The sequence below is a fragment of the Sceloporus occidentalis genome, unplaced genomic scaffold, assembly GCF_023333645.1.
Source record: "Sceloporus occidentalis isolate IW3139 unplaced genomic scaffold, rSceOcc1.0.p SCAF_5, whole genome shotgun sequence".
In the NCBI taxonomy this organism is placed as follows: domain Eukaryota; kingdom Metazoa; phylum Chordata; class Lepidosauria; order Squamata; family Phrynosomatidae; genus Sceloporus; species Sceloporus occidentalis.
Window position 1 is genome coordinate 10,318,140 of NW_028316985.1, and position 18,475 is coordinate 10,336,614.

Genomic DNA, 18,475 nt, shown 5'->3' on the forward strand with positions numbered 1-18,475 from the left:
TAGCCCTTCAAATTTAGGGCCCATTCACAGGTTGTTGTTTTTTTAGTGCAACTATGCAAATAATCGCACTCACACATTCCCGGTTTGTTGTTCACACTACGGAACTGTGCCTGTGCACATCTCAGCAAGTTCATTTGCTCACACATGCCAGCACTCAAATAAAAATGGAGTCCAATATGCAAATGTATTCGAAGTACATTCAAGGCATGCAGAGTCTATACACATCCATTATTCACACATCAGAGAATCTGAATCTTTTCGGAAAAAACTCGGGGGGGGGATCTGACATCAGTTATCCCAGGTTAAGTGGGGGGGGGGGTTGGCAGTCCTACCCCACCCCCTACCCCCAAAATCATGATCAGATATATTCAAAATGCATGTGAACAACAAAGATTAAACCCAGATTTTACTGGGATTATTTTCACCATCTGAATAATCCTCTAGTCTGCCTGCTAGCAAATATTCATTGCAATGGATTTAAAACTGGCTCAGGCAAAGCAATCCAAGATTCTGTTTCTTTAAAAACACACACAAAGGGGGGGGGGGGGAGAATGAATGTGTTTTCCTTAGTAATACCCTACACAGAAAACATACAATAGCCTATGCATATATATATAAAATCAATGCTGTTTATAGGACCCGAAAATACCAACTATAGTAATGAATTAACGGTAAGCATTTTGTGTGGTATCTGTCTCAACAACACAAGAAGAATGGAGGGAAAGGGACTGTTTAACAACATCTAGGCAAAGCAATGGACAATGCAATGAATAGCACCATTTGCAACTTTAGAAGAGAAGTGGTTGGAGCCTGCCAGAAGGAATAAAGTAGATGCACATAATTAACTTATGGATTGTTAGGAAGAGGTGAATAGAGCAGACAAGGAGATGGATAACCATGTAACATGTCCCTCCAGGTATCTGAAAAGTCACCCATTTCTGTCTTGATTTTCTACCGCTGAGAGGTTGCACAAATTATTTGGGGGGGGGGGGGAGAGAAATTAAACAGAAAAGAGAGCCAGCTGTAAAGGCTAATTTAATCTAGAAATTTGCTTCTGAGACTGGCAAATCAGATGTATTTTCTCATAGTACAGTGGCGTCTTGGAATCCGTTGGGGTTTGGTTCCACCCCACCCACCCTCGCTCCCTCCCCTCAGTGGATATCAAAGTCTGTGGATGCTCAAGTCCCATTAAATGCAATGTCATAGTGAAATAAAAATGTTATCCCTTATATAAAATGGCAAAACCAAGGTTTGCTTTTGGAATTTATGTATATTTTAAAAAATGTTTTCAAGCCATGGATGGTTAAATCAATGGATAAAAAATCTGTGGATATGGAGGGCCTACTGTAGTAGCATTGGGGTCATCCACAGAAGCTGATTGTTGAGAGATCTGGGACAGATAAAAATGTACATCTTTACACAGCATACAGTTAAAGTGTAGAATTCACTGACACAAGATGTAGTTATGATGGACTATTTGGAAGTTTCTAAAAGGCAATTGGATAGCTTCATGGGAGATGGAGCCATCAGTTCCATATTACCTCCACTAGGAGGCACTAGGAGGCTGTTCACACAGGCCAAAAAATCTGGATTCCTCCCAGCCTCATGTCATCCTGTTTGGACAACCCAGGCTAAAACCCTGGGGGCAGAATTGGGCCCAATGCTGCCAGATTGGACACAGATCTGGAGGATTGCAAAGTGTCACTTAGGCATATCAAAGATTTGGATCATTTGGGCACAATTCCCTGGATTTTGCTCCAGGGCACAAATTTCTTATACAGCAGTGAATCTTTCCTTTGTTTAGTTGGATTAACTTGGTTTGCAGACAGAGGTTCTGCCAGTTTTTACTTTGCTAGACCCTCTTTCACTCACCAAACTCTAGTGGCCTCGGGAGTGACTGAATTCCTTTTTTTCCTGTCCTGGAATGTCATCAAGAGGAGCAGCATCCAAACAGGTGTTGTATCTCCAGTAGAACACCTAAGTCTATTCCAACCTAACACCTTTATTTCTCAGTTCTTGTGTGTTTATGTAAGTGATTGTTAAGAGTATGTGTTGGTTTTCTCCTTTGAAATAAAATACAGTACATTGAGGATTTGCCTCCACTGTCCTTTGTGCCATCTTGGTATACATAGGGATGGTCCCAGGACTGAGTAGCCCAGCCAGTAATTCAAGCTAATATTTAATTCTCCAAAGTGTGAGCTGACCTTAAAGCATGGCTCCTAATCCTGGTTACAAAGTACTTGTGCCATTCTATTCTGCTTTGGTCAGACCCCATTTGGAATATTATGTCCAGTTTTCGGCACCACAGTTCAAGAAGAATATTGGCAAGCTGGAAGATGTCTAGAGAAGGACAACCCACATCAGCAAAGGTCTGGAAACCAAGCCCTATGAGGAATGAGTTAGGGCACTGGCATGTTTATCTTGCAGAAGAGAAGACTAACAACTGGCATGATAGCCATCTTTAAATATCTGAAGGTGTGTCATGTAGAAGATGGAGCAAGCTTGTTTTCTGCTGCTGCAGAGAATAGAATGAGATCCAGTGGATACAAATTTCAAGAAAATCAATTTCACGTTATTGTTAGTAAGAACCTCTTTACCATTAAAACTGTTTGACAGTGGAGCAGATTCCTTCAGAGGATAGTGATCTTTCTTTCCCACCTGGCCAGCAGCCCTGTCTTCCTTAGAAGAGGCTGCCAGGCAGCAACAGCACCCAGTTGCCACCACAATAGAGGTGGCCTGGCTGGCAGAGGGGTGGCAACCAGGGTGTGTGCCAGGCAGCCTAGGGTTTATTACCCAAAGAATAGGAGGGAGAACTGGGGGGGAGAGTCCCGATGAACTGTCAGCATTACTTCAAATGTTGTTTTTGTAAGCAACCTGGATAACCTTTGGACCATTTGCACCTGTTTATACCAGTAAAAACTGAGGAACGCACCAAGTTCTGGGCAAATTAAGAAGGTTGTATTTAGAAAAATGGAGAGTACAATCATATATACAAGATAGCAATTCAAAAAGACACAACATAGAGAGCTAAACGAAATGGAAATATGGAAACAGGATAGCAGAGCTTTTAGGGGTTTGCAGTGGGGTTATAATTACTTGTCTGATGAGAAGACCACAGAAAGCTGGAGTGGCTCACACTGAGGGCTGAGGGCAACACGGAGCATACACTATGTGTGAGGAGGGGAGGGGGATGTATGTCAGCTACGTGCACAGAGGTTAGGTTTTGAATCCCTATTATACCTTAAAATTAGCCCTAGGTGATATAGGCTATCTGACCATGTAACAAAGGCTGGATATCTTTTCCCAGGAATCAACAATGAGATTTGGGACAAGTTGATGGCTTTAATTTTGTGTTTGGGTGAGTGATTGGATCAGGATATCTCTGAGATAGGTGGACAGGGAAGTTTGAGTGGGAATGCAACAGCGGTAGGCAGAGATATTCGCTTACTGCTTTGAGTGTAAGGAAATCCTTTGTCTCAAGTTGTAAGAAGAAATACAGATTACTTGGGGTAAGGAAGGAGCTCTGAATTCACACAATTAAAATTTGATGGTCTTGTTTACCTGGATGTACACATGACTCGGAATATGCTCCTTTTCTCCTAAGAAGCAGGTCATCGATCTCTCAAAAACATGCTACCTCCAGATATGAGCTTTGAAAATACGGAAACCCAAAATTCAATGAGGAGTATGCAGAGGTACTAACACAGTGACAGCATGAGTTACCATAATGGGGTGGCACCAACCCTAGTGATGCCACTGAGGGCTGTGATCTTCCAAACTGATTTCAGTTTGGATTAAAACAAGTATTTGTGGGAGTAAAGGGGTTAAACCAGGGGAGGGATACTGTGCAGTGGAGCTGGAATACAACCCTAATGTTTATGCAGCCTCTGTGTGGAATAGCGTCAGATGTTTGGCTTTGTAACTAACACACACACACCAAGTCTTGTTCATACAAACACACACAAAATCATATTCAATAAATCTATTGTCCTTGGGCATTGGGACTGTAGCAAGAATAAGAATTGTCAGTTTTCAGAGGCAATTATCAATGAAGATCGTATACTGGAACGGAGGTCTAAATGCAATGTTCCTCTTGTTCTGCTTTTCAGCTTTTTACCACTGGTGATTTCAAAATAGAATATATATATATATATATATATATATATATATATATATATATATATATATGAGAGACTAAAATCTATTGAAATGGAAGCTGAAAGTATGCAGCATTCAATCAAGAGGGTTTGGGGGGGAACTGAAAAGACTGCTGTCTTCCCTATGTCTTTGTCTGAATCTTTATCCTTGATTTTGATGCTTCTTTATTGCCAGCGACCTCTGAACCACAAGCCGTACAGAACTTTTCAGAGCTGCAAGTTTCTTGAAGTCAGCTGGAATTAATATAATTCATTTCTTCCCTTCTGCTACAATCAGCATTGTATTGCCACTTCAAATGCAGGACCCACTTAACTTGTTCTGGAAGGCTTCAGATGTCAAGGCTGCGAGAGTTCTCTAAGACTGCTGTGGAATTGACAATGCTCTTCTGTTGCAAATCGTTCTATTTCTCACCCTCCATTCTTCAAAACTGTGTCTTTTTAAACATACACACACACACTCACACACACAGAGAGAAAAGAGCTATACCCCATTTCTGTCACAAAGCAGTTTTGCATGTTTGGGGTAGTCTGACTTCTTTCCTCCAAACAGGGAACCGCTAAGGTTAGGAAGGCTCACAAGCAAGTGGGTTTGTTTCTTTCTTTAGCCAACTAGAAAAGTGGCAAGGGAAATAAATCTCAAGCAAGAATAGGAACAAAAGAAAATGCTATTGAGTATAAGACTGCAGTGGGCCATTGGTGTCTGCTGAGGTTTGGTTCCAGGACCCTCCGTGGATACCAAAATCTGTGGATGCTCAAGTCCCTTTAAGTAAAATAGTGTTCCTTATATAAAAGGGCAAAATCAAGGTTTGCCTATTGGAATTTGTATATTTTTAAAGTATTATGAAGCTGTGGATGCTTGAATCAGTGGATGAAAAATCCATGGATAAGGAGGTCTAACTGTATACTCAATGGCATAGCCTCTAATTGTCCTGATTTGGCAGTCTCTGTCTTTCCACTTTTTTGACTGCTTTTAAAATGTCCTAGTTTTTCTCTCTTCCTCTCATTTTTCCCCTTGTCCTCAACTTACTTCCATTGCTGCAAACTGAGTTGAATGGGTAAAAATGTTTTGTAGTCAAGTCACTCTGCAGGGAGGAGAGGAGAGATGATACTGGAATCCTGCCCTTCCCAGGAGACTTAGGCAAAAAGCAAACTCCTACAGGCTCTCCTAGCTTGTGCGTACATTTTGCTTCTTAACCACACTCTCATGTTGTTTTGCCCCACATATCCTGGTTTGCATTGGGATGATGTCGGACACTACGTATTCATTAGAACACTGACTAGCAACGCCTGCACTGTCTAGGCCAGGGCAGGAAAAATGAATCCCCAAATACATTTTTGAGACCCCCCTCCAAATATTTTGGAAAAAATAATATCCCAACAATATGTTTTGCCCCCAAATGCCCCCACAAGGGGCCTAAAGAGCAATTTTGTCACATTTCCCCTCATAGGCCCAAGAGGATGTTTTTCAACCCAATGTTTAAAAAGAACCAGTCTCTCTTGGGCCCAGAATGGCCCAGGAAAGGCAAAAAATGTGGCAAAACGCCCCTTGATACCTTCTAGGGGTGAAAAATGGGTAATGAGGACCTCTTCAAGGTCTCTTGTGGGCCAATGCCACTACAGAAAGGCAACTGTAAGAGGCTAGAGGGCTGCAGCATACCCTACCACCACCATGTTGTTGTTGTTGTTGTTGTTGTTGTGTGCTTTCAAATCATTTTTGACTTATGATGACCTAAGGTGGGGTTTTCTTGGCATGTTTTCAGAGGAGGTTTGTCATTCTCATCCTCTAAGGCTGAGAGCATGTGATTTGCCCATGGTCATTTAGTGGGTTTCATGGCCAAGAAGAGAATCAAACCCTGGTCTCCAGAGTTCAGCACGCAAACTAACACCATATACATACCACAATAATAATAATAATAATAATAATAATAATAATAATAATAATGCCTCAAGTACCTCAGGGGGCGGGGGCATTTTTGCTGTTCTTTCAACTCTCCAGACCAGAAGTCTTCTACAATTGATTGGATGATTGATTGATTGGGTCTACTCTATATGGACCTAAAAACCAGGATACCAGCCAATGACTGTTAACAATTGCAAGTACAGTCCTCCCTTTGTTCTCATGATCACAGACTTGTATCCCTCAATTATATGCAAGGGACAAACAGAGTGGAAATGAATGGGGTGTGCGCCTGTGCCTATATTCAAGACACTTGGGCTTGAATATAAGCAAAGCTCTGTTTTTGCAAGATGATCCAGAACAGTTCCCCCATGAAAAAGGAGGAGCGACTATATTTTATTATATCCTCCAAACATTTCCATTACATTGTAGTGTTGGAAAGTGACAGAGCCCCAGATGGTTTATGCAGATGGTCCCCAATGTCCTCATTTCTTTAGAGGAGGGGGTGGGAATTAATCCAGAACACATGCAATGCAACCCTCAAGACTTTGTACAACTGCAATGCCCAGTACACCTCAGTTGTGCTAGCTAGAACTGCTAGGAGCTGCAGTCGTACAGCATCTGGAAAGCCACTTGATTCTCAGCCCAGTGTAGCAATTCCTCTTGGTTTTATATAATAAAGTGGGGTTGAAAATTGGAATTTGGTTGCTCCTTCTCATCCCAAGCATGGGTTATAGCAGTTTTAATTCTCCCCCATCCACATTGGGAATTGTCACTTTCATCCAAACATGTGAATGACTCCCACTCATGAAGAGATACGCACCCTCCTGCTCAGAGATCATCCTCTCCATACACCCCACTCTCATATACAACATCTGTTGGTTTGGATCTGCCAGTTGTGGGGACTGTGGGTGATGGTTGTGATGCAATGGACTGACAAGAGTAGGTCCAGAGCAGGGCAACCAAGATGGTGAAAGGTTTGGAAACCATGCCCTGTGAGAAGTGGCTTTGGGAGCTGGATATGTTTAGATTGAGAGAAGGTTAAGAAGTGACATGATAACTATGTTTAAATATTTGAAGGGATGTCATATTGAGGATGGAGCAAGCTTGTTTTCTGCTGCTCCAGAGACTAGGACACAGAGCAAAGGATCCAAGATACAGGAAAAGAGGTTTCACCTAAACAATAGGAAGAAATTCCTGACAGTAAGAGCTGTTCATCTGTGGAATACGCTGCCTCAGAAGGTGGTGGAGTCCCCTTCTTTTGAAGTTTTTAAACAGAGAATGGATGGCCATCTGTCAGGGTGTTTTAATTGTGTATTCCTAAGGCTAAAATGGGATTGAACTGGATGATCCTTGCAGTCTCTTCCAACTCTAGGATTCTATGATTCTAAGAACTCCTTGCCTAATTTTTATTGAAAATTTAATCATCACAAGAACTCTCCCCAGACCTTTGAAAGGCCCTTAGAAATAACACAGTCTCCCAGTCTTGGGTCAGACCAACCTTCTTCAATAAAGAAACCACAAAAAATACATTAAAAAATAAGAAACATGCTCAGCCTTTTTGACACAGTTTAAATAACCAGCCAAAATGGAGAAGGAAGAAAATGCTAATAACGCATAACTACTTTACAGAGGCGTAGCAAACGGATTTAACCTTGGCAAAGTGTCTTGTGAATAGAAGCAATTAGAAGCCCAGGAGAACTACTTAGCTGCTAAATGCAATCACTAAAAAGCTGTAGCCCAGGAAATATCTGGAGATCAACTCTGAAGGCCAGCCTCCCACTCAGCTTCCTTCACCAGAGAACCTTCTCTAAAGTCTTTTTCATGCCAATGGAAGTACCCTGATCTAACAAATGTTCCAACTCGCCTACACCACTCTTTCATCCTGAGTTCACCCTCCCAATAATCCAGAGGTGGCCTTTGTCAAAACTATCCAAATAAGTTATCACCATGAGAACCCCTCCCCAACAAATCCTAGTAAATCAAATACAAGAAATAAACTCAGAGGAACTTAGAACATTAAAAGAACAATTTAGTCCAAAGACAGCTCACTGCTCACGTCTTTCTTTGTGTATAGTCACTTTCTTGCTAATCCATTGACAGATAAATGTTATGGTCCATTATCCCAATTTGGAGTTAATGATACATATGGAAAGCTACCTCTCTAAGGCTGATGGGCTTTCCCCCCACCACATCTTTATAGTAAATAAGTTTCCCACCAGGTCCATGAAGCCAAGCAACAAGGGAAATTATAGTGCCTTCTCTTTAGACCTCTCCCACGTCCGCAAATGTGAACCTGAACAGAATTCATTTCTAAATGAATGTGGTGAGCAGCCAAACCAACCTTTAGAGAAAGCACATAGGAATATAATTACTACTAGTGAACAAAGGGTACTTAACAGATCCAAAGACGTTGGTGTGAAACCACTTGGATGCAGAGAGGAGAACTGCCATAAGGCCAACCCTGGGTACAGAATAAAAAAGTCTCACAGTGAAAGGGTCGCTCAAGCTCCCAACAGAGCATTTTGCAAGTCTGCAGGTATGCCTTCTTTTAAAATGTCAGCTTGAAAAACACTCCAGACATTGTACACATGTCAAACAGGAACACGTTGGCTTGGGGAGGTACTCATTAAGTGGAAACAAGCTATTCTCTTTGAGGCACACAAGGAGAACATCTAGCTACTTATGCACCCAGACTTGAAAACTGAAACATTATTCCTGTTGGAAGCAAGAAAAGGGCAGAAGGATGAAATCGCATGTGCATCGCCAATCTGAGAGCTTGAAGAAATTGGAAGGTTTTCATGCCTTGGCAGGATTCTCTGGCTCTATTGATATATCTGTCAATGTCTCCAGAAAAAAGAAATGTAGCAAAAAGCAGGTGGGGGGGAGGGGATAAATGAAATCCTGGCAGGCCAATTAACTATGCACAAAACCTGCAGCGTAGCAATGCAGTTGACATATTCAAGGGATGTTTAGAGGCATCCAACTGGTTATTGCCAGTGTCACTCCTACCACTTAACAAAATGCATCGGGCACCTCAGATGGCAGAACTTGGAGGGAAAGGAGGGGGGAAGCAATGAGCAGTTGGAAAGCCAGAGCTGTAAGTGTTACACAACCTGTTTCTTGGCTTCTTGTCCACTACACTGTGGTGGACAACACTGATCCATCTGCATTGTCGAGGCAAGATTCCATTATCTGATTGGCTTCTATTTGTGCAAGGTTATTGTTAACTACTGACAAGATCACTTTGATTAATGGCAACTGTATGAATGAGAGACCTCCAAGTCCCCCTATTAGGTCTTACAAACCAAAGGCCATGGCTTCCTTGACTGCGTCTATCCATCTGGAACACGATCTTCCTCTTTTCCTACTGCCTTCTATTAGACCAAGCATTATTCTCTCTTCTATTGAGCAGTGTCTTCTCATGATATTTCCAAAGTACAACAGTCTCAGTTTAGAATTCAGAGACACAGCAGTCTGGAATATCAGTAGGCAAAGGGATCTTGTACCACCTTTGAGACTAACTGAAAGAAAGAAGCTGGTAGCTTGAGCTTTCATAGACTAGATCTATTTCCTCAGATGCATGACTATCAAATACTGGCAAAGTGCTACTTGTCCACCACACATGCTGAATTACAGCAGCACATTTTGACCTACTTACTATTCCTCCCAACTGGAGCAGACCTATTGAATTAATGGGATTTATCAATGAGTCTAATTGGGAGTAATCAATAGGATTCCAATTGAGGGGGAGTACCGTTGAAATCTGAAAATTTCAGTCAGAGCAGAATTCAACTTCAAAGTATTTAGTAGGTACATGACAATTGACAATTTTATTATCTCTCGGATAAGGGTTGATCTTGACTCCATTATTAGTTCAGAATCTAGAGTAGAGGTGTCCAGAGCCTCCGTGGACTTGGTTAAACTGGATCACTTTGAGTCTGTCTGTACTGAGGATGTGGACAAGATTCTTCGAAGTGTTAGGAAGACGACTTGCTCTCTCGATCCCTGTACTTCATGGCTGACAGCTCAAGGGGGAACGGTTGTGACTAATATGTTGCACCGTATTATCAATACATCCTTCAGGGATGGGCAGTTTCCATCAACTTTGAAGACGGCCATTGTTAAACCTTTGTTGAAAAAGCCCTCCCTTGACCCCCTAATTTGGAACAATTATCGGCCTGTCTCGCTGCTGCCATTTTTAGGGAAGGTGATCGAGAGGGCAGTTGCCTTTCAGCTTCAAGGGATCTTGGATGAGATGGATTATCTGGACCCATTTCAAACCGGCTTCCGGGCGGGCTATGGAGTTGAGACTGCTATGGTCGCCTTAGTTGATGATCTCCGTCTGGGTATGGACAGGGGGAGCGTGTCCCTGTTAGTGCTCTTGGACATTTCAGCAGCCTTCGATACCATCGACCATGGTATCCTTCTGGGTCGCCTGAGGGAGTTGGGTATTGGGGGCTCTGCTTTGCAGTGGTTCTGTTCCTACCTCTCGGGCACATTCCAGATGGTGGAGCTGGGGGACTGTCGCTCCGATAGGAAGGCCCTGACGTCTGGGGTCCCTCAGGGAGTGATTTTGTCCCCTATGCTTTTTAACATTTACATGAAGCCGCTGGGAGAGATCATCCGGAGACACGGGGCGTGGTGTTATCAGTACGCTGATGACACCCAAATAGTTTTCTCTTTGTCTCCGTCTGATGCAGTAACTAAGGATGGCATCTCTCCTCTTAATGCTTGCTTGGAGTCGGTAATGGGCTGGATGAGGGAAAACAGACTCAGCCTGAATCCAGAGAAAACGGAAGTACTGGTGATTGGCCCTCCTGGTCTGGGTAAGGAAATTTTTCCACCTGTCCTAAATGGGGTCACGCTTCCTGTGAAGGACTCTGTTCGCAGTTTAGGGGTGCTTCTGGACTCATCGCTTCACCTTACTGCTCAGGTGGATGCAGCGGTCAGGAGCACCTGTTATCAGCTTCGGCTGATACGCCAACTGCGACCCTTCCTTGGCCGGGGGGACCTTGAAACCGTTATACATGCTCTGGTAACCTCTCGATGAGATTTCTGTAATGCGCTTTACATGGGGCAACCCTTGTACCAAACCCGGAAGCTTCAATTAGTGCAGAATATGGCTGCTCGGCTGGTTACTGGATGTTCCAGGGCCAACCATATAACATCAGTCCTAAAAGATCTCCATTGGCTGCCTATTCGCTTCCGGGCCGAATACAAGGTGTTGGTTATCACCTATAAAGCCCTAAATGGCTTGGGCCCAGGGTACTTGGAGGACTACCTCTCCCCATACAATCCGCCCAGCACTCTCAGGTCGGGTGAAAGACATCTTTTAAGAGTTCCAGACGCTCGATATGTATCAGCTCAGAGGGCTTTCTCTATTTCAGCCCCTCAGCTCTGGAACTCCCTCCCCAATGAGCTCCGTACTTCCACCTCCCTCGATGCTTTCAAGAAGAACTTGAAGACTTTTTTGTTCCGCCAGGCTTTCCCCCCGTGAGCCTTGTGGTCATTCTTTTCCCCGTGGCAATGTTTTTGTGTATTCCATTCTACACAGCCACTTGTATAGGGTGTTGTTAGGTTTTTTTTTAACTTTTTTTTAACTGTTCTTAATTATTAACTTTGTATTATTTCATGCTAATGTTTCAATTGTCTTACTCTTTGATGTACACCGCTGTGATCGCTGGAATAGCGGTATAGAAATAAAATTTTATTATTATTATTATTATTATTATTATGCAGTAAAATCATAGAATCATAGAATCGTAGAGTTGGAAGAGACCGCACAGGCCATCCAGTCCAACCCCCTGCCATGCAGGAAATCACCATCAAAGCATCCCCAACAGATGGCCATCCAGCCTCTGCTTAAAGACCTCCAAGGAAGAAGACTCCACTACACTCTGAGGGAGTGTGTTCCACTGTTGAACAGCCCTTACTGTCAGGAAGTTCCTTCTAATGTTGAGGTGGAATCTCTTTTCCTGTAGCTTGCATCCATTGTTCCGGGTCCTGTTCTCTGGAGCAGCAGAAAACAAGCTTGCTCCCTCCTCAATATGACATCCCTTCAAATATTTAAACAGGGCTATCATATCACCTCTTAACCTTCTTTTCTCTAGGGTAAACATCTCCAGCTCCCTCAGTCATTCTTCATAGGACATGGAAAGAGATTCCACCTGAACATTAGGAGGAACTTCCTGACAGTAAGGGCTGTTCGACAGTGGAATGCACTCCCTCGGAGGGTGATAGAGTCTCCTTCCTTGGAGGTCTTTAAACAGAGGCTGGATGGCCATCTGTCAGGGATGCTTTGAATTGGATTTCCTGCATGGCAGGGGGTTGGACTGGATGGCCCTAGTGGTCTCTTCCAACTCTGTGATTCTATGATTCTATGATTCCAGACCCTTCACCATTTTAGTCGCCCTCCTTTGGATACGCTCCAGTTTCTCAATGTCCTTTTTGAATTGTGGTGCCCAGAACTGGACACAGTATTCCAGGTGGGGCCTGACCAAAGCAGAATATAGTGGCACTATTACTTCCCTTGATCTAGACACTATACTTTTATTGATGCAGCCTAAAATTGCATTGACCTTTTTAGCTGCTGCATCACAGCTATTCTGGTTACCAATTCAAAGTGCTAGAGATTGCCCTTAAAATCCAAAGCAACATGGGATCAGAGTTTTCTCAAAGGCTGTCTTTCCATTTACCAGATCTGTCTGTAGGAAGAGTTCAGCTATTTGGTATGAAAGGGTCTTCTTGATGGCTATACCAAGGCTTTGTCAAGTGTGTGTATGGCCTCTTTCTCCACTGCTTTCCATTAGTGATGGACACTTTCCTGTTTTGGTAAACTTTCAGCTGGACAGTCATTTAAAATTTTATACAATGAAATCTGTCTGCCACTATTACCTGCATTTCCCTACTTGCATTTCATATCAGCTTGTATTGTGCTATTGTTCTCTTGCTACTGCTCAGTTCTGTATTATGCTATTGTTCTTGTTATAGGATGCTCGGTGTGTAATAATAATAATAATAATAATAATAAAGCTTTATTTGTATACCGCTTTTCCGGTGATCAAAGCGGTTTACATCAAAACACAGTTACATACAATTTACAAAATATAAAAACTTCATATATCAATAGCATAATAAAAATACAACCATAAAATCTATCAGTTGTAAAGTGAACTTCTATCAGGAATGATATCTACAAGGAGTCAGACGGGTATGCTAGCCTAAATAAATGTGTCTTCAAAGCCTTCTTAAAGGCATCCAAGGTAGGGCAGACCCGGATTTCGTCAAGGAGATTTTTCCAGAGAGTCGGTGCTGTTGTCGCAAATGATCTTTTGTGAGTTGTTGTCAATCTCACTCTCTAAGAGATGTTTCCCTGTTGTTCTGAGAGTGCGGGGCGGATTGTGTGGGAGGAGGCGCTCCTTCAAGTAGCTCGGGCCCAGGCCATATAGGGCTTTATATATGAAAGACCCAGAAGGGCAGGGCATTTGTTTCCAAAAATATAAAAATAAATAAAAAATAAAATAAATGGAAACAAATAGTTTCCTTTTCAGAGAGATCTCAGAAATCTCATCTGATGGAGGTGGCTGACCTATTCTGTCTAATGGTAAGGCTAGCGCTGTCTGATTCACATTGATAATAGCATGATAGACCTGTGATAAATACTAGTGTGCATGTGAGCAAAATCAATGCACTCCTGGATTGTCTGCTGTGGTTACTTGCTTATACATCCAGTATCTTATCACAGTATTACTCTATTAATAGTGAGACAGAGCTGGCCCTATCATTTGGAAGAATGAGTCAGCCATCCCAGTCAGGAATGATCAGGAATGAGAGTAGTGGAGCCCTCTGGGTTGGTGGACTTCCATTCCTTTCAGCCCTAACTGGCATAGTCAATGGTGAGGGATGCTGGCAGCTGTAGTCCCAAATCTGGAGGGCTGCCTAATTCCCACCCCTGCTGCAGAGCAGCAGCAAAGTGTGAGAAAGCAGAGTGGAGTGTGCCATGTGTTTTTTCCTGTGCTTTATAAATTAGCCCCTGTTGAAGTAAGAGGCAGTCAATGCAGCCAATGTAGCTTGGTTTTGTACATGGAATAGGCAAATGTGCTCCTTTCTTTCTTTGTGTTTTGCCACAGCCAGCCAAGCTGTGATCCTAAAAAGAGAGCCTCTCCCTTGTCTTCTTTAGTGGAGAAATGGACTTTTATCCTCCTCTTGGGACTCCTGTTGTTCCCTAGCATGCCTCAGCTGCTGAAGCACAGGTATAATGTATAAGGGTCATAGTGCCTCCATGCTATACCTTTGAACAAGAAAAACATAGATCCATGCCTTTGAACTGTCCCAATTTGGCAGGGACAAACCCAATTAATCCTGTCATCCCACCTTTTCAGCTGCTTCTAAAATGTCCCAGTTTCTCCTTCTTCCTCCCATTTCCCCCCTTCATCCTTAGCATACTTACGTTGCTGCAAACTGAGTTCAGAGTGAAAACACAATTTTTCACTCAATTAATTCAGCAGGGAGGAGAGGACTGTTTGCCCTTTCCAGGAGACTTGGACAAAAGGAAACTGCTACAGCCTCTTCTAATTTGTCTATTCTTCCTTCTTCATAACTTTTGCAGTCTTGACCACACTCTGATATTGCTCAGCCATACGTACCCCTGCTTTCATATGTGAAATGTTGGAGGATACATAGAAGATGGATTTCACCTAGGGATAACTTGCAGTTAGATTAAAACAGAAGTGTCAGAGCAAGTAAAATATGAATGAACATTTAATATTAAGTAATTCTCCTAGAATTGCTTCCAGCAGCTGCTTCTTCAGCTGGCAATAACTAGCACTGCCAGGTGAGGGCTGGCCCATATCCTGGCACTTCAAGTCCAAAAGTGAGACCAAGGGAGATTCCTTGTGATACCACAGGAGGCAGGCTCTGTTGATGGGGCAATGGAAATTTAAAAGTGGTAGCCACAGTATGATGCCATTAAAAACAATATGCCTTTAAGCACCCACAAAGCAGGCCAGTTAAATAAAATATACCGAGTCTAGAATTCAGAGACATAGCCATGTTAGTGTGAAACATACAAAGGGATCTTGTAGCACTTTTAATTGTAACTGAGCATTGTAGCATAAGCTTTTGTAGACTTGGTCTATTTCCTCAGAGGCATGGAGTGAACTGGTGCCTTTATAATCAGACTATATGAATTGCCATAGAAATGCAAAACTTGTGGATATGGTGACGAGGTGACATGTTCAGTTTTAGCAATGGTCACTGAGGTATAAAGGCAGGAGGAAAGATGATGCTTGAGGCCAGGTTGGGTGAATATCAATGGTGCAGCTTTTTGGAATGTGGTGTGTGCAGGCTGGGAATCAGAAAGGAGATATGAAACATCCTTGTGAGGGTGGGGTGTTAACCATTGTTATGATACATGTAATGTGCCAGGAAGCCATTGAAAGATGAAGGTGCTATAAGATGCCTTTCCATACTGATATACTAAGACTAGGTTTGCCAAGTCAGGATCACATGAATCCCTGAGGTTTCTGGGACCAAACCTGAGAGGTATCTCCATAAAGGGAGATATGGTATTTCAAAAAATTTGGGCCCACGCTGTATAGGGGAATGGTGACTAAACATTTGGGGGCTTTCGCCCCATTTCCTCTTAAGTAACAACCCTAGCACCTCCAATGTCTATTTCTTGATATTAGATCTACTGTTTATGCACCAGCCACAGGCTAGAAGCATCTACCTCAGCTATGCCCAGCTCACCATCACCTCTTTCTCCACCTCAGCTTCTCATATGTGAATATAACAACAGCAGCAACCCAGGCTGCTCCTCCCTTTTGTTCATGCCAGCACTGCAGCAAATGGAAGGCCAGCTGATTGCTTCCTTTTGCTCGGTTGCTGCTCCTAGGGTGACAGGATACAAAGGGAGCAGCACCCAAGCAGTCGATTGAGCAGCAACCAGGCAGCTGGACACCTTGGGTGCAGCAACTGAGTAGCTGGCTGAGCAGTGACCAAGAAGCCTCTTGCTCATGCTGGCCTCCAGTCAGTACAGGTAAGAGGTTTCTCAGTCACCCTGGGAGCAGCTATCTGAGCCACGATCAAGAAGACTCTTAGCTATACTGGCCTTCCAGCAAATGGTTTGTTCAGAGGTGGCTTGCCATTGCCTTCCTGAGGCTGAGAGAGTGTCGGATTCCATGACTGAGCTGGGAATTGAACGTTGGCCTCCAGAGTTGTAGCCCTGTTAAGAGGTCATTTCACTATATGACTGGAAGGTTTCCTTATTAGACCCCACTCTTATTTTCATGGCACATCTCTAATGTTGCAAACCCTTATTATAAAGTTGTCATAAGGAAGTATAGTTGCCCCTCTACATTTTCAGCTTTGACTTTTGCAGTTTTGATTAATATGTTCTCTCTAGGAATCTCATAGTTCTTCCAGCACAACTCTGATGGAAGTTGACCATTGAGCTGTGCGGGGGAACTTAGAAGTTCCTAGAAAAAACACTTCTCTAGGCATTTGTTGTCCCTCCAGCATGATTCTACAATCAACCTCTGGCATATTGACCATAGGGTTGCACTGGAGGACCTGGAGATTCCTAGAGAGGTGTTTTCTTGGGTAAAAATAGTGTTTTTTATTTGTTTTTTCTACATTCATGGGGGTCCTTCACTCCTAACCCTAGCAAATGTGGACAGACCACTGTGTGTGCGTGTGCGTGCGCGCGTGTGTGTGTGTGTGTGTGTGTATATATATATATATATATATACATACACACACACACACACACACACACACATATATATATATATATTAAGGGAGAGAGCAAATACACAAAAAAACTTGTGGGTTCTGCTTGTAGTGGTGGCATAAGGAAACTCCTGGAAGCATTGATTTCACTCCAGGAAATATAAGAAACATGGCAGCTGTTGCTTGGGCTGCTGAAGCCACTGTTCCCATGCTTATGACTGACTGGAGTCATCTCCACAGGATGACTGTACATTGACAAACAACAGATCTGGCTTAATCTCTCCAGCTGTAGAAGTGCCAGGACAAAATGTCCAAGAACACACTGAGCCTCTTACAATTTAAAAAAAAAAAATGAAAAAGGCTTCTTTTAAAAGAGGAATCAAACTGGAACTTAGGAAATGGACAACTCACTAAAGGAACAGGTCAATAAAATTAAGTAGTTTTGCTCACCAAAACACACACAAGAGAATTCAAAATGGCAGGACATGCAAAAATAGGTGTGTGTTAGTATATGACAATGAGCACAAGATCTATTTGCAAATGGGGCATAATAGAGATTTGTAGCAGATAAAATACACACGGCAATTTGCAAGTCACATTAAAAATAAGACATGGTTTCTGGTTAAATGCTTTATGAATGAGGGGGGCTTCTGGCAATGTCTGGTGGCCTCACAGCTGTACCATGTTATGAGTACGCATTTTGGAAAGTTTGCACTATTTATAAGTTGAATTTCTTGAGCTTTTCCTTATCAGTTTCTTTGACAAGGATTTACTACTAATGCTGGCCTTTCCCATTGCTTCTATTGCTTGAAGAATCAAGGCTGGACTCCACACTTCTTTAGATTTATTCAAAACATACTAGTTTCCCTCAAGTTGACCTGCATCTCCCCTGAGGCAACTATTAGGGTTTCCCCCAGATCTTTGTGGTTGCCTCTTCCAAGGAAGCCATACTGTACTTTTATCTGCTCTGCTAGCTCAACTTGATCTTCTCTACTTTTCCATGTTCAACTCCCATTGCCTTCTGACATTTTACACAAATTTTAAAAACAGATTCTCCCACTGCAATTAGGCTTTAGTACATAAAGTTCAACTTCCCCAAACTCTGCCATCCCACTTTTTCAGCTACTTATAAAATGTCCCAGTTTCTGCTGCCTCCTCTCACTTTTTCCTTTTGTCATTTTAGTTGCTACAAACTGAGTTCAAAGTATAGATATAGTTTGTACTAAATTTACTCAGTGGGGAGGAGACAAGGGAGCAGGATCTTGCCTTTCCTAGTGTGTGGGCATGTGCCCTCAAGTTGTCTGTCAACTTACGGCATCCCATGAATTTCTTAAGGTTTTCTTAGGCAATGAATACACAGCAGTGGTTTTGCCAGTTTCTTCCTCTAAAATATAGCCTGCAGCACCTGGTATTTGTTGATGGTCTCGCTTCCAAGATTAGACAGGATCTCGTGCCATCAGGCTCAGGCAAAAGCAAACTGCTGCAAGCATCTCAGCATCACTGCTGCAGCATGATTTTCCTCAACACATTTTATCTGTTCTTCCTTATTCACGTTTGTCGTCTTGACCACACTCTGATGTTGCTTGGCTACACGTGTCCTGGATTCTACCTGTGAAACCTTGGGGGATATATTAGTATGATATTATTTTAGTATTGTAATGGGGGAACACATTCCCCTAGACATGTT